Consider the following 16460-nt stretch of genomic DNA (forward strand, 5'->3'; position numbering starts at 1 on the left):
TTTTTACCTCCATGAATTGTTCCCCAATGAGAATGCGTATTTTCTTCCCCCATTATCTAAGGATACCATCTGTAACCTAGTTATACTTCCTTTTATATCTGAATTTTGAATTGCTTGTTCTCCCAGCCTCCCCCCACCTCCAACCTGCCCCCATATATAAGTTTTTGTTTTGCTGACTTAGAACCATTACTTAGTTAATATCTAAGCAGTCCAAACTAAGGTGAAATGTAGGACAAAGTTTTCCTGGTGTCTTTTCATCCCTAGACTTGTATTTTGTAGTGAGAAGCACAAGAGAAAGAAGAGCCCATGGAAAAGTGTCAGCAGGAAATGTGAAATTAAAAAAAGGGAGTAGATTCAAAGTTTGAAGAACTGTATGAGAAAACAAGACATTATTATGAAAAGAACTGCATGAAACAGAGAAAGGAAAGTGAAACTAAACTTAGGGGAGAAAGTGCAGAAATTATTCTGTGTTTACACACTCCACTATAAATTTTTTTGCTGCAATTGTTTCCATCTATAGAAGACTTTCTTAGTCCCAGTGAAAATAGTATAGCTAGTGGCATGTTTTGAATATATTATTGCTGGCTTGGGGTACAAAATGAAATTATATCATTTGAATTTTATTAGAAACAGGAGAAATCAAACATTTGTTCATGCAGACTATCATGACACAATATCATAACTATCATTGACTATGCTGATACCTACCTGTGAAAAATTAATATTAATTTTTTATCATGGAGTGTTTGGAAGTTTTATGAGAAATTACTTTTATTTATTTTTTTCTATCCATCATCTTTCGTCTCAGATAACTACATGTAGTTATCTAGCAAATAACTTTTCAAATTTAAAAATGGATTTTAAATATTTTCACATATACAAAGGAAGAATTTTAATTTATCTCCAGACTGGTTAATTTTACAGGGAAAGATAATGTGGTTTTTGAGATAGGTAATTTTGCATAAGCTTTCTGCAAATACATTCTCTTACATGTGTAAAATAGGCAAGAAAATCCATTGTATATGCAAAAGGATGATTAGTTATATAACAATTGTTTGTTATGGCAAAAACAAAACCCACATTTGTTCATAAACTCCTACACAAGTTAAAAAAAATCCTATTTATTTTGATCATGATTTTGCACAGCTACTATCACTTTAATTGAATCACAGGAATCTGTTAGAACTTGCCTTGAGCACACTTGGCACAGGAGGTCCTGAAAATTAGTCACATTGTATTTTTAGCACAAAAAATGGAAATTTTTTTTATGTCAGAAGCATAATATACCTAATTTCTGAGGGACAGGTAAGGGAAAGTTTACCAAATGTTTCAGATCCTTTGCAAGGTTCAATTTGGATTTGATTTTCAGAGATGTGCAAAGCCTCAGAGCAAAGCCTTTTGCTTTTTCCAATCAATTTGCCTTCCATAGAAAGAACTATGAAATTTTATGAGCATAACCTTAAAACATACCACTTCTCTTTGGTAATTTTAAAGGCAAGCACTGATTCATGGTAAAGTCTTGACAGAACAAAAAATTCATTTAATAATTCTTCATCTAGAGAGTTCTTCACTGTTCCACGCAGAATAGAAATGGATATTGTCCTGGTAAAGAGATCTCTTTATTTTCAAGGAGCAATAATGACATTGCCAACCATGATTTCTTACTGCTTGTTTAAAAAATGTAAGCAACTAATTTCTTTTTTTTCCTTGATCAGACAGATAGTCCAGTGTTATTTTATTTATTCTACATCTGAAAAACACAAATAAAATGTTTCATGTGATGTAAATAAAAGATAAATGTTTTAATACTGTGAAGCCCACATAGCCACCGAGGTTAACATTCAGGTTTGAAATTTCTGTAATATAGAATCCAGATTTGTGATTTTAGTTATTGGTTTAGGAAAGCTGGAGTGTAATGAAGGGCTCTTACAGGCCCAGACACTAACAATGGATTTATTTTTCCTTTAAATGCAATCTAGTGCTGGGCTATCTTGCTCTTCCAGTGTCTGTGCTTACAGAAACCAATTGAAGAGAGAGACTTCATTGTGTCATGAGATTGCACTTCGCTCTGCTTTGGGCCATTTTAGACTCACTTATAAATGTGTAAAAAAAAAAAGAAAGAGAAAAAGAAGAAGAAATGTGATATATATAATATAAATCATACTAGCAAGCAAAATAGAGGTAAAGCTGAAAATAGTAAGTGAATAGGATTCTTTATGAATTTTTTTTCTCCTAAAAATAGATAACATTATGTGCAGTAATTTGTTCCCTGTTAAATAGATTTGTATCATAGTTCCCTGGCCCAAAGAAATTAAAAACCCCTCTATTTAAAAACGGTCCAGATTTTAATCAATCTGCATCTTAAAAATAGTATACTTACAAGTAGCTTGACTTGAGTCCTGTCAAAGCTTTTGATCACTCATCATTCTTAACGATGCTATTTTGCTCATAGTATATTCTCATTGCCCAAATTGGGTGAGATGAGAAACATCCATCAGTTGAAAAAATATGATACTTGTCATGTTATCCAAAATATTACTGTTTACTATGCCAGTGTCTTCCTTTAATCAAAATTCACTGTGGGACCTTGGGAGTTATGCTGAAAAGTTAGTGGCATACTTTTTTGATAAATATCTAAAAAGCATTTAAAGTAGAGACAATAATTATCATTCTAGCTACGACAACAATCAGAAACAGAAAAGACTGCCTAAGATGCCTAAAACACATTTACCTGTGAGATCAGAGCAATTTAAAATCTCTCATGTAATAATGTCTGCTTTATTGTCTATGGAACATTTTAATAAAATGTGAAATGAAATTAAATAGAATCATTTCCCATAATAGCTTCCTATCATATGGTAACAACCTGCCTGCTTACTACTGTCTAATCAGTTACTGAACCTTGTGCTGCACTTTTATAGTGCTTCCCTGCTGGGTCTATTGCCCACTTAGGAATATGAAATCATGTTATGTTTTTTTATTGCTCTCAGCCAGCCTACCTCTCTTTTCTCCAGTAGACTGTTTTGCACAGTATCACAGCAATATCACATCAGATCTCGGAAGAACAAGCTCTTATTCTCTTTTTTAACATCTCTTCATTTGATCTAGGATACTTTGTACAAGTCCTTGTGCTTCTTTATAGTGTTTTTTCTATATCCTGCACAAATGCTTTGGCTACCCAAACTGTTTGAAAGAAGGCATTAAATTTGAAATTCAAATTTGGAACAGGGTAAATTCTGTGCTTCAGGGCTAGTGCTCTGTATCAATCCTTCCAAGACAAGTCCATGGCCTTGGGGATGACTTTGTCCAAGACTTCTAGATTCCTGGCTGCATAGAAGAAAGAGAAGAGAACTTCCAACTAAGCTGAAAGTGTACAAAACTACTTCCTAAGTTTCCACAAGAATAGTCTTGCTTTCAGTCACTGTACATATGCTCCCTCATTTAACACAGGGAAGCATTAATGACATTTCATTTTTTTAAACTACTATTTATTTTTCATTAAATTTTATCAGCATTGAAGAATATGCTGGGAATGTTTGATTTTATGCAATCTTACACTATTAAGATTCAACTGTTAATTTTTAAGTTAATAAAACAGTTCAGTAGCTTATCTTCTGTTCAGTATTGTGTAGATATTGTTTATATATTAGTTCATATTTCTGTGGCTTAGTTGCACATCTGTAAAATATTTCTTTTCCTTGTTGATTATAAGTTTTGCAAGAACTAAATTATAAGTTCTGCAAGAACTAAATTGCCTTACTAGTTTTTTGCAACCAAAAGACAAGAGGATATTAAAAAAAGATGATTTCAGGTGGGAAACTCATAACAGTTGAAGCTTCAAAGCACTTTGAATCACTATAGCTATGGCCTCATATTTTCTTTTTTGGTGCCTTCAGGGATTTTCCTCCAAACTTGGACTTTTTCATAGTTGTAACCTTGCACAATTCTCTTCTATTTGTCAGAAGACAAGTAACTGAATAACACAGGAAATACAATTCCTCCTTGTTTTTAGAGTAACTGTAGAAGACTGCACATATAGACTATATTTTCATTACCTAAAAGCTGAGCAAAAACTATCCCTCTGACATTGTGAAATCTAACTTCTCTGAGTGTAGAATTTAAGGTATTCTAAAACTTGAGGTCTTAACTCACGTTTCAGTCTATTACTATAAGCCTAGAATAGAGAACAAAGTTTTTATCAGTAGCTTTTCTATCAGAACAGTAATTCTGGTCAATAAGAGAAAATGTCTCAGTAAAATTAAAAACAAAAATTGAAAATGTAGTTTTTCAGGGCCATTTTCATTCTTTGATAATTATTCCTATTATTTTGAAAATATATCTCTTGAAACTGTAACATATTTGTGTTTAATAGCAACAAACCAGGAAAAAACAAGCCCTGTTAGCTAGTGTTGCAAGAAAGAATATTATGTCTTCAACAAAATTTGACAAAGAGGTCAGGCAGAAATAATCTTTGTTAGCAAACTGATCATGTAAATTTTTTTTGTCTATTGATAGCAGAATGTAAGAATGTGAAAAATAATCTGTATATGACAACAGACCATATATAGGCATTAATTTTGGTTTAAGCAAGAGTAAATGTTATCCAGATAAATCTACTCTACCTAGTCCCATTTCAGTGAATGGTAAAACTATTTATTGTCATATTAGCAGGATATGGCAATGGATCCTCATATCTTAAATGCAATTGTAGTAGTCAGTCATTTCCTAAAGCATTAGGAGAAATAGTGGAAGGGTTCCATTGACAGAAAGACATTGCTTGAATCATCACAGAACAGGTTTTGCAGAGTCAAAAGCAACTTCTCATTTTCACCACAGTAAGCTGAAATATAAACATTCACAAGAAAGGCAAAAGAGCAACAAAAAGGGAATCTTCTGTCTGTTTAGCATGAAATGCATGGACTGGGTTAAAAAGCTCAATTTAGGAAAGAATTGCAGAGCACTGCTCTAGCTGAAGGTTAGAATGTTTTCATTAAATCACCTGTAATTTAGTTGCAGATGATGGGGGTTTTTTTTGCATATTCTTGTATTATCTTTCAATTTACAACTAAACAATAGAATAAAATGAAGTTATCAGAAAATATTTCCATTTAGGTTAATATAAAAAGATATTTATGCTTTCTCTTGTGCGGCCTTTTATTAATATAAAGCAGTTGTCTCAGTGTTAGAAATAAATATCCAGAAGGATCAGCCCTAACAAAACTTGCCTTGACTCTAGAAAAAAGGAAGTTTGAAAAGCAGCAATGGAGACTTGCTTAAAGATATTTTGTTTTTTTAATCTGCCTTTCTGAGATTTAATTTTACGGAGTTATCTTGAATAAGACTGTATGTACATGTGCAACTGTGTACACACTGTGCCTCTACATGTGTGGGTATATTCATGTATATTAACGTATTCAGTTGAATCATTATAGCTCTTGAAAGTGCTGACTCTGAAGAATAGAACCCATAAATATTGACCAATTGAAGTTCCTGCCATAACCAGATTATACAAGAAATTATCAAACACTCATAAATCCCCATGCAGCAGATGTTAAAATTATGTGAAAAAGGAATTACATGAAATAAAATACTGATTCTACTTTATTCTGCATTGACAAGCATTTTACTTCATCACTGTCTGCAGCTTCCCAAGGAGGAGAAATAAACACGGAAGTGCTGATCTCCTCTCCCTGAAATTCAGTGATAGGATCCAAGGGAATAGTTCAAAGACACATCAATGAAGATTTCGTACAGGCATCCAGGATTAATTAGGAAATCTTTCATAGGCATGGAACAAACATTTTAAATGTAAGCTCTTGCTTGACTCTGTTGTAACTACTCAAAATGTAAAATCTTTGAATAAAAATGCTTTTCTAGAGCAAGTCCACAAATCACCTTACGAATTGAACCGGTTACTACCGAGAGGTACCTATGAAGCATTTTCAGATGCAGGGAAGAGCCTTTGGGGTTGCCAAAGATTTATTATCACATATGAAGGTACAGGAGCAGAGATGAAAAAATGGAGGGATGAGGGTGTTTTTGTGATGAAAAAGCATAGGAAAATAGAGAGCAAGAGAATGAAAGTGTTTGAAGGTGTGTGAAAAGAGGCTGGGCAGTGCACTTGCGGGGGGGCCATGCCCTGTACTGCTCAGCATGGTCTTATTTCCTCAGATGTGGTCTGTCCTTTTTTGAGTGTATATACATGGGGAGGGGGTGAAGGTGGGTGGAGTACATATATATATATATATATATATATGTATGTATGCATGCATGCAAATTATGGTTCCATCCAGCATACAGCTTTGGACATTCTGAGTATTTCCTGGTTGAAGTGGTTCTGCCCGTGAGTATGCTTGTGCCAGTACCAGCCATGGATGTGGAACCACAGGTCATGGTGGTCCCAGCAGCTGGAGAGACTGCAGAGCCTGCAGGTCATCTGGGTGCCTGCATCTATGTGGGAAATTGCTCCTAAAGAGCATGCATCTCCGCATTGCAGCCCTCCAGTCATGCAAGATATCCCATCACATCCCTGTGATCCCAGCAACATCCCCACAAACTGCAGAAAGTAACCCTGTAACTCTACACAGGTATCTAATTCCTGTTGTTTATTCCCCATACTGCACATACTGGCATATGGACACTTCAGAGACCAGCATGCTAATGCCTGGGAAAGGGTCTGGGTGTTTTTCCCATAAAGGTGCTTGGTAGGTTCTTCTTTGCTTACATGCAAATTCTTGAGGTTACTCTGTATAAGACCTCTTTTCTTGATAGTATTTTAACTTTTTGTCATCCTTATCCTTTGCTCATTAGTTGTGTCCATCATTGCCTCACAGGAGTGCTGGTAACTCTCTCCCTCCCCTCTTACACATGCACTTCATATCCATAAATACCCAAGTGAATATATATATATATATATATTATATTTTATGGATATATATAAAAATATATATGGATATGTACCTATGCACATGTATGGACACACACTACACATGGGCATGTATGTAAACATACACATAGACATACACATTATGTCTGAATATATGTATTTTCTACTAATGCACTTTCATCCTGATCAGCCAAAGAGGGAAATAAGTTGTTAGTCTTGTTCATGTTTGTGAGGTGATTATAATCACTAAGCATGTATATATATATAGATATGAATGATACCTATAGATCAATGTAGGTATATACATACACTTATAATATGTAATATGTAAGTGTGCTTTTCTGGGCTACCTAATCAGCTTTGCTCCTTGTTGGACTTGCAAACATGCAGACCTGAAGATATCAGATATCAGACTACTGCAGATATCAGACTACTAAATTGGGCAACACATAATAAACAAAGAAACACTAAACAAAATTGTAGATTTTAGACTTTTTCTATCATCTGATAATGAATGTAAATCTGTTTCAGCACAGTAGGGCTTGTACTCTTGAAAACTCATTTGTTCACAGATTAGGACTGTGCCTGGTGAACAGTATTCTGAATTTCACATCTCTGGTTGATAATTGTAATTCCAGGCTCAAAATAACAAATTTTTTGGTCATGTACTAGTCTGAAATTCACTGAATTTTACTTTAAAGGATCCAGAACTCTGACTCAACCAGATCTCAGTCTACATGATAGCGACATTTTCAATTATTTTAGGAACTTAATGGTTTGTGTACTCAGGGCAGGGGATAGAAGCATGAGTTTTATTGAATTTCTGTTCCAGAATGTGGGCTTTTCTCTCTTTAGTCTGTGTAACTCTGTGTGAACTTAATGCTGAAATCTCCCTCCTCACAATGACTTGGCTTCCCTGATTAGCTGTACCTTGGTTATTGCAAAGTCACTCAGACTGTTGTCTTTGACTTATTGATGCAAAAAGGTATTAATGTATGGAAAACATCAAATCCTCTACTCTGAGAAGCAAAACAACACAGAAGTCTATGGTAAGCTAGAGAGAGAATACAGCTCAGAAGTCATTGTAGAAAGTACCCCAATTAAGGTAGCAGTAAGCTTACAGTACAGAGAGTCTAGATTTAATTTACAATGTAAAACAATTATACCTTCTTAGAAGATGGCTACCATAATCGCAAAGTAAATTCTAGAATACATAGCTTGTCTGTGGAGAAAGTTCATAGTTTGTTTACTTTATAGGATTTTCTGTCTCATGTTAAGCTTTTGTGATTGTTCACTATTCAAAAAGAGCCATCTTCACCAGAAGGTAAATAGGACTGAGAAGAGAAGAAAGCGATAGAAAAAACTTAGTTTTAAAATTAAAAAAAAAAAAAATTAACACACTAGTTTTTAAAACAGTGTAAAATATCTTTACCTCATTTTCTTGCATTTTGGGATTTTTTAAGTGTTATCATCTAATATTAGGATGTCTTATTACCCTATTAGCAGGGAGGAGGATTGACCATTTTTTCAACACCGGACAAATGGAAACAATAGACAGCACAAGTGTTAGACTTGGGATATTCTGATAATAAATTTGGGCCTTCTCTGAAACTTCTTCCATGGTATTTACTTGCACCTGCTCAAATATGAAATGTTAGCAGCCAATGGAAAAAAAGAAAAACCCAACACCTCTTTTCATCACTGAGACAGAGAGGTGTTTTTTTCCCTCAGTTTATCAGAAAAGAATGTCTTCACTCTCCTATTATCATATCTATCTGCTGCCCAAAGGAAGGATATGCTCAATGAGAAAAGTTTGAATAGTATACATAATGTATGTTTCTAGAGCTTATTCTTTCATAAAATCTCAAAGCACTTCACATGTTTTCCAACTTGGATAATTTACTCATTGTCACTTTTTTTTTGAATTTCACTAAAATCAAAACTGTCTGAGAAATGGACAATGATGTCAAGATTATAGAGGAATCTCAAGAAAGAAGCAGGGAATGCCATGCCCTTAGTAAGTGAAATCTCATTTTGTGTTCCCCCAAGCAGAGCAATAGGAAATGCCAGAGACATTAGCAATGCCTTATTAATATCCATGGAGTACACTTCATATTTTCTGGGTGCATTAAACATTTAACTGATGCTCTTTTTTACGTTAAAAGCCACTGCAGACAAAGCAATAAGTCTCAAATCTTCAAGAACTATATGGTGTGGGAGACAGCATGGAGCTAGAAAAGCTTTTGTGTTTGAAATTCACAGTGTACACACTGGAATCAGATAGTATTTGAGGAAATTTTCCAGCATCTCTTTATCCTGAAGAAAATCAGAAGTAATAGCTGTTTTCTTCAGGCTGCAAGTCTTCATATAGAGATTTTTCTGGCATATGGTATTATCCCTGTATGTATCATATCTTTGTGAAAAAGAAGGGGAATAGAAAAACAGTAAGGAAGGAAGGGAGGAAGAGAGTCAAGGAGAAGGGAAGAAGGGAACTGAAAGGATAGAGACAAAAAATCCAGTATTTAATCATATCACTAATTTTCTGTCTCAGAACATTCATACTCTAGCTATTAATTAGTTTTTCTGGTTAACACAAGATTTTAAACAAGCCTACTTTAACAAAATTTAGTGTCTTTTATCTTGAGAAAGAGAGGTTCACGCACATTGCATGTGAAGTCTGAAGCAAGAGGTGGTCAAGAATCTACATTTATAGAGAAGGCAAGTTTATTCTGCTGCTGTATTTTCTATCTGCATCCTCACCATGTCTGTTGTGGGGGAGAAGGTTTAATCCAATTGTAATCACTCCCAGACAAACCCAACTCTAAAAAAATGGCCTTACATTTGCAATGAATGCTGATCCACTCATTATTTATGGGATAAATATCCTATTGCAATTGATAAGTGATTTACCTATATTGCTCATAGATATGCCACTTTGTCTCTCAGTATGGAGAAATAATATCTGCACAAAGTGCAGATTACCCACAGGAAATCAGGTAATCCTTCCAGTGTCAGTTACTTGCCCATTTCTGTGGATTAATTAATTAATTGTGGATTAATTAAATTAATAAGTCTTTGGATTGAATGAAATGAGAAATTTATGCATAATTTCTTGGAATGAGTCATGAAGTATTCCAGTGACCTGAAAAAAATATATTTTGCTGACATACACTCTATGCAGATGTGCAGACGCTCAGTGATCTGTGAGCCCTCAGACTCTTCTTGATGTGGAATGAAAGCATCAAAAAGTCTTTGAAGAAGTATCTTTAAAAATGTGTTTTCCTAAAAAATGTCAAAATTGTGTCAAAAATCACAATATGGCAGATTAATTAATTAATAAATTAATTAAAAGAAAACATGCAGAGAAAAAAAATACTACCATCACTCTATATCCATTTCTGTGACTCTAGTTTAAAAATTTACTGTGGCTTTTTAGCCTGATCTCTGTGCTTCCTACTTCATTATAAGTTCAAGAAGTTCTGTACACTCAGTCATCAGGCATTTCTATGCAATGAGATATACTTGTCAGACCATACCCACAATCACTTTAGTGAAATCTCTGTCAGCTTCTTATCTCAGTCATTCTCTTTCCACATCCAGAATTCAATGAGGAATCAGCAGCAATAGTTTATCTTTACCATAACCTATGATTTAGCATACAACATACAGCAAAATAGCAAACTCAAATTTTTGGCTCAACACTGCTGTTTTTCATCTCCCTTACTTTTCATAACCTGACTCATCTAGTAAACTAGACAAAATAAGACTTTTTTTTTTCTCAGAAGATTTTCTCAAGTGTTGACGGCTCTCTTGCCTATAACTGTTCCACAAATGCTAATAATTTTTAAAAATGTAATTTTTTCCTTGAAATGTTTGTTTAAAATAATGATTTGCATGTGCAATAGACTTTAGCCTAGAATCTTGAGGCCTTAGAAAAAAGCCACTTCCTGAAATCAGATTAACAAATCAATTAGGAATGTTGCAGAAATATAGAGTGGTACCTTGACCTTCATGGATTTACTGTTGCTCCTATCTATTGCTCTCTGGAGTTTACATTCATTTACAAAAATCAAAATAATATTTTTGTGACTAATATGAAGAAAGGAAAATAAAATTAGCTTGAAGAACAACATTTTCCCTTTCCAGTCAAATGAGGCATCTCTCTTTTTCTCTTTTTGTCTTTGTCTGGATATACATGATTAGTGGTGAGAGAGAAGTTGATAGTTAAAATTATGTGTAACCGTGGAGGTAGCATGTATCCACATATATGTAGGGAGTCTTACAAACTGTTACATTATAACAGAAAAATAAAAATAATTATTTAAAAATTTGAATTGGTTGGCTTATGAACTGAAATTCAAAATTACATGGCTTGCAGCACTTCTATTTAATCTTGTTTTATAAAACTTGCAGATCATTGATTGAAGTTGTTCCAAACAGTATTATAATTCTGATTCTGTGACAGTTTGGACTTACAGCAGTGCATAGTAAATTTATATATGAGTTAGATGGAAGAAAAAGTATACATGGTTTTCTTATTCTTTTCATGGAGAAAAAGTAAATATAAAATATGTATTTGCCTATGAAATTTATCATGGAACTTGTAAACTAATAAAACTCTGAAATTCTGAATCACACTTCAGTCATCATAGAAGTTATAAAGAGATTTTTTTCCTAAAATATACCAACCAAAAAGCACAGGCAAAACCAAGGCAAATAGTTTCTGAATCAAATACATTGAGTACAAGGAAAGTGAAACAGAAGAAAATAGAGGGATATTTCCTTTTTGATCAAGATGATCAAATAAATACAACTGACATCTCCAAAACTTGAAATGAAAATGTTTTTATTTGATACCTATCATGGTATTTTATACTTATCATTGTATTAGTCAATGCATTCCTTTATATGTGGCTGGTTTCTGTGGTTTTTTTTTTCATCTCATGTTCCCAGTTCAATATTTTCTGAGTGTAAAAAAGAAAAAATAAACAAAATAGCCAAACTGTACATTATTTTATGTTTGGCTATGGCAAAACACTAGATTTTTATTACTGAAAACATGTAGATATAAATGACATAGAAATACACATGAGATAGAGCATGTTGGTTGTCCTTGCAACCTCTAAAATTCTGTCTTGGATTTACACATGCAACCTCAACCTTTTATCCTAGAAAGTGGCTTTTCTTAAAGACAGTTTATAGTCTTTATTGCTATTAATCTTCCCACTGAAGTATCTGATAAAGTCAAGTCAACTAGAATGGTACTTAAACATCTTCACAGACATGTGAGATCTCAGAACCAAAAAATGTCTGTTTTTCTTGATCTTCAGTCTGGTGCTTTTCACCCAAAAACCCCCCAGCTAAACAAAAACAAACAAAAACTCCACCTCAACAGCTTTTCTTGCCCTTCTAACTTCGGAATGACTCATAAGGAGGAAAGAAACCAAGGTCAACTTGATAAGGCCACACACATAATAGCTCTGGGTGTAAGAGAAGAATGGAGTTGCAAGGACTGAATTTTATTTCTCATCTTCTGCCAGACTGTTTGTTGGCCTGCTTGTGTAGCAGTTGCTATGTGCGCACCACATGTGATGCTGCCCACAAAGTGGATCTTGAGAAAGATGTTTTCTTTAAAACTGCCTCACTAAATTCACATGGAATAAGCTCTGGGGAAGAGGATAGGGAAATACAGGGGGCATAGATCAAGCAACTGTATAGAGCCTGTAGCATCAACAGATATTAGGAGAGCATAGTAAACAGGGTAGAAAACACACACAGAAAAGGAATTGGAATGGGCAGAATGTGTGAAGTTTTCTGCAAGTCAAGGAAAATATCATTATTGTTAGAATTGCTAGAAGCAAGATCAGAGGCAAAAACAACATTGCAACCATTTAATTGATAGAAGGGAGTCTTGTTTTCAGGTTTCTACTTCCAATCTGTCTCACTCACCAGATCTGAACTTTGTCCTGAATGAAAAGTTACTGTCCCCATATTTGCTTTCTATGATGTGTGCTTTAGAAATCTTCTGAATTTTTCAACTCTACTTGGTTATGGAAAAAACAGAACAACAAAACAAAAAATCAAAATCCCAAACTCCCACAAAAAAAAAAAAAAAATTACCCAAACCCAAACAAATAAACAAATAAAAAAGAAAGAAAAAAAAAAAAAGCAAGCGCTTTATCTAAAATTTCTGGAAAACTAGAGATCCCATTCAGTATCAAATAGTTGGCAAATCCTTACCTGTGGTTCACCTGTGAGGCTGAGTACCAAGTCAATTTTCCACTTTCAATAGATATGCCCTAAAAAGAGACATGCTATTAGAACGCATGAATGAACTGTAGTTTAATAGATCTCTAAAAAGGGCAGCATATTTCCTTCACTGCAAATGTTCTTCAATGCTCTGTTGGCATTTTTCATGGTAGAATTTTTCTTAGGATCACAAGAATGACCATGTCAAGCCAATGCAAAGGTCCCTTTCTCCATTGTTGTACCTCCAGCAACATCCAAGAAGAAAAGTAGAGTCAAATCTGCCCTACATTTGTTATTTTGAGGCATGTACTACTGGACAAGTTTTACTGTCCACAGAGGCAGAAATTTCTGGAGTTATTTCATGAAAAAATGACGCCACACAATTCTGTCTAGAGAAACTTATATAATTAAGAAATCAATGCAACAGCTTATACATTTTACTATATTTTATTAATTAGGCTTTAAGTGTATAATTATTTCTTTTTCCTCCACAAACAACAGATAATAGGATAATAAAATAGTCCCTTACAAAAATACATGCCCTAAGGTACCATTTGCTTAAACCATATCCTTAGCCTCATACTAGCACAGCAATCAGCATTTTATTGTTCTTGTTATGTCATGCATTATTCTTTTTGATTTCATTTAATACATGAGTCGTGTGCTGTGCAGCTGGAGTTTTACCTTAAGTTATTATCTGGGTGGGCTTTTTGTTCCAAGTCATAACATCCAAGTTGGCTGATGATACAGTAAAATGAAAATAATATTTTAACAATAAAAAAAGGTACAGAGAGAAAGAATCATATTATATGGAGGGGAAAAATGAAAATGTAGCCAAGAAAAAAAAAAAGGTCAGTCAAGACTATGTCCACAATAAATTTTAATTAAAATATACTACTGTTCCTCATCCATTTCACCCTTGGCCTTTCATTCATAGGTAGAACCTTAAATACAGAGAAAATAGAAGACTGTTAGAAAAGATATCAGTAAGAATGCCCATCAGTAGCAGATATTAAGTGCAAGGCAATTGTGTTTTGTGTCGGTTACAGAGAAGCTGATGAAAAAAATTGAATATGTAACATGATGTCTCTTTCATCTATAAAAATATCAGCTCAGAGGTTACGCTTCATTAACTTCAAATGTAGCATGAATAATAAAGGAAGAAGGCACAGCATTCCTTTGATACACTGTGTGAAAGCTTATCATTCCCTCTTTCAAGTGACAGTTTATTAAATAAGGTGAATAATAGAAAATATTCAGACTAGATCCAAATCATAGTCGGACATTCTCTGCGTGATTACAAAGTAAATATAACAGTTCTGCGCCTCCATTTTGTGAGATTAGGAAATAAATGGAATAAGGCATATGGAGCTCCCTGCTGTGAGCTCACTCAAACATTTTCTGCTTTAAAACATTAATAAAATAATAAAAAAATTAAAAAAGTTTAAAAAATTGCCTTTGCAAAAGGCACAAGGGGTCTCCACCTCCTTGTTGGACACAAGGAAACATATGGAGAGTAAAGAATTGATATCTATAGTAACTTATCAGTTTTTACAAACCCTTTGCAATATATGCCACTACAGGGAGGTGCTAGTAAGCCATTTTCATAGCCTCAATAAATTGCAATCCATTTGTGGAAATTTCAGTTGATTTACTGTGCCAAATACTGTAAAAAAGAGAACTGCTAGTTAAGATCACTTTTGAACCACATCCAATCTTAGACATAGATGAAATTTCATTGGTAATTTCTCTATTTAAGTTGAAATAGTAGTGTTTCATCAGTTTTTCTTTAGAATCTTTGTCATGATTCTCTTTAGTAAGACACAGTCATGAACACATCCAAAAGAAATTGTAAATAATTTCAAAGATCTCTTTGGATCACTGTTTAATCATCACTATTCCTTTGAGGTGGGAGGTCAGGATTTCCTAAATTATTCAAATAGTCAATACTGAAAAGAGGAATAGAAAAAAGCCCCATGTAAAGAAAAGCTCTGGAAAGTGGTAATGTTTATTTATTTAAAAAAAGAGACTAAATGAAACAAAAAAAAAAATCAAAATTGAAGAAAATAGCATTTTTGGGAAAAAGACAAACAAGACACATTCCCTAATATGAAAACATATTGCTTTTTCCAAACCTGTGAATTAAAACTTCATATTTCATGTTGCAACCAGCTCATCTCTGCAGGTGTTTAAATAATTGCAAAATAAAAGAAATATGGTCCTTGAAAGTCAATATGAACAAAATTTGGCAGCTCTATTAATGAAAACAGATTTTCTGTTTGTTTGTTTTCAGTATTCTTCATGCAGAACACTAAGTCCATTTTGTTTCTGAAGACTGTGGCAGGCAAATGATTCATGTGTGAGTTAAAGTAAACATAATGAAATTATGGATTATGATGTTAATGCTGCCACAACTACAACAGGAGCAGATCACCTTTGGAGATCTATGGAGATGCCAGGACCACCATGTGCCATCACATATGGGGTTTCAGAATTAGGACTGAGGAGGTTTTTTTTTCCTTTGGCTGCTAAAGGACAGTAGCTAGTGCTTACTGAAATTTTGTGTGATTTGGATGTTTTTTTCTTCTTCCACTGAGGCTAATTCACAAGTTTCATGTAAAATCACATTTAAACTCACCTATGTTAAAATGCTGATTTAAGATTTGATATGTACTCCTAAAAATGTGAAAATTTTCCACTAAGGAATAGATAAACTGTAATAAGACTGACCTGATCAGTCATTACCAATCTGCCTAAATATTACTGGTTGAATAAGAAATATGCATGAATAATATTACAAATAATGGTACCTAATGCAGACATCATTAGTATTAGAACATATAAAGAAAACAATTTATAAACCGACCAGAGACAAAATAGTAATTCACTGAGGGGGGAAACTGTATGGGTCTCACAAGCAGAATAAAAGGCTAAGGTGTGTTCATATTGCTTTTAAAATCTTACTTGACTCTAGTTTGTAGTGCTTAGTACTCAATGCCTTAGATATTTCTAACTGGGAATACAACCGTCTAAAGAAAGGAACAATGATCAAAAAGTGAAAATAAATATTTTTATTATACATTTTGTTTAGTGTTTCATTATCTGAGAACTATATGACTGTTCCATTTATCAGCAAGCAGCAGTTAGGCCCAGTTGCCCTAAATCTTTAGTCTTTTAGGATGGATTTTGATGCATGATCATTAGGTTTGGTGTCACAATGTGACGTTATGAAAATTCAGCTTTCTAGGCTTGAAAAGACATTTTATTTCCCTGTACATGATAAATAATTTTATAAACCCTAGAAAAGTCTGCTATTATTGTTCCA

This window comes from Camarhynchus parvulus, chromosome Z, assembly GCF_901933205.1.
Source record: "Camarhynchus parvulus chromosome Z, STF_HiC, whole genome shotgun sequence".
Classification (NCBI taxonomy): domain Eukaryota; kingdom Metazoa; phylum Chordata; class Aves; order Passeriformes; family Thraupidae; genus Camarhynchus; species Camarhynchus parvulus.